Below are 1,783 nucleotides of genomic sequence, written 5' to 3'. Positions count from 1 at the left end.
GACAGCCGCCAAAGGCAGGTGGGGACAGATGGGAGACAGACTTCCAGGCAGGAAAGACCTATGTAGGGGAGACGGAGGAAGAGGATTATAGAGAACACCTAAGGCCCGTGTTCTTTCCTCATATACCATGTTGTCTTGTCATGGAATAAGGACCCAACTTCAGTCCAACTTTTCCACTTTATAACAAAAGGAGGACATTAAAACCCAGGAAATGGAAACTCTCATCTATGGCTGAACTGCAGGTTGAGGGATGGGTCCCAGTGGAAGCCAGGTCTCCTTCCCTGATCCCACCCTTTCTGCAGGTGCCCTTTAGAGCCAGCCGGGCCCTCTTTCCACACCCCTCCAGCAAATCGGAATCCCAGGGCTGGGAGCACAGACTATCCCAGGGCAGTGCACAAGCCTCTCTTCTAGTGCTGTGACCTTGATAACTGCATTCTGCCTGGACCACACTCTCTCTGTTTCATAACTGCAATACATGATTGCAATACATTACATGTTCCTACTGATAATTAGAAAGGCGCTGAGTGTTTGGATGAAGAACTGTATGCAAACAAAATCCTTCTTTGTAGGCCCATTAGTGGTAATAAACTGGAATTAATTTGCAAACATCTCATTGAAACTGCAGGAGAGGGAGGACTTTGGAGGCTGCCCTCCAGTAAGAGAGGGTTAATGGACAATCGTTGTTTGGTCAGCAATTACTCTGGTAAAATTTGTAATCTTTTATGAGCTTATTTTAGTAAAAATAAAGAATGCTTTCTAAACATAATAAAATCTTAAAAAATTTTAACTGTGGTAAAATACACATAACATGAAATTTACTACCGTCACCATTTTTAAATGTAGTGTTCGGTTTGTTCACATTGCTGTAGACCATCATCACACCTTTCTCCAGAACTCTTTTCATCTTTCATGACAGGTTCTGTACCCGTGAAACAACCCCTCATTCCCCTCTTCCCCTAGTACCCACCATCCTACTTTCTGTCTCTACAAATTTGACTACTTCTTATAAGTGGAATCTTAAGTATTCGTCTTTTAGAGGCAGCTTATTTCACTGAACATAATATCCTCAAGGTTCATCCATGTTGTAGCATGTATGTTAGAACTTCCTTTCCTTTTAAGGTTGAATAATATTCTACTTTATGTACAGACCACATTCTGATTATTCATTCATTCACTGATGGACTAAGGCTGCTCTCATCTTTGGCTATTATGAATAATACTGCTATGAATATGGGTGTGTAAATATCTCTCTGAGACTCTGCTTTCAATTATTTTGGGTATGTCCCCAGAAGTGGAATTGCTGGATCATATGATAATTCTGTTTTAATTTCTTAAGGAAGCACTACTCTGTTTTCCACAGCGGCTCCATGATTTTACATTCCCACCAACAGTGCACAGAGGTTCTAATTGCTTCATATGTTCATCAACACTTGTTATTTCTGTTTTAAAAGTAGCCATCCTAATGGTGAAGTGGCATAAAACCTTTTCAGGACATAGGTTTACTAAAGATTTTGATCTCTCCTATCCCAACTTTGCATAAAATCCTAAATTATTTAATCACAGTGTTTTCATTCAAGGAGATTTTTAGGAGCATAACCCCCACGGTTAGAGAAGGAATACTATATTGTCATCTTAAAGTCTTTATCAACTAGAAAGGTAAAATTTGAATTCTATTTTACTTTTCTTTCATTATCAGTGAAGTTGAACTTTTCACTAAATTATTAGTTATGGTTTCTCTGTTGTGCATTGTTTGTGTCTGAATTTCTTACATGGCACAAAATAA

Source organism: Budorcas taxicolor, chromosome 11, assembly GCF_023091745.1.
Source record: "Budorcas taxicolor isolate Tak-1 chromosome 11, Takin1.1, whole genome shotgun sequence".
In the NCBI taxonomy this organism is placed as follows: domain Eukaryota; kingdom Metazoa; phylum Chordata; class Mammalia; order Artiodactyla; family Bovidae; genus Budorcas; species Budorcas taxicolor.
The sequence above is the reverse complement of the archived record's forward strand: the minus strand, read 5'-3'. Positions refer to the sequence as shown.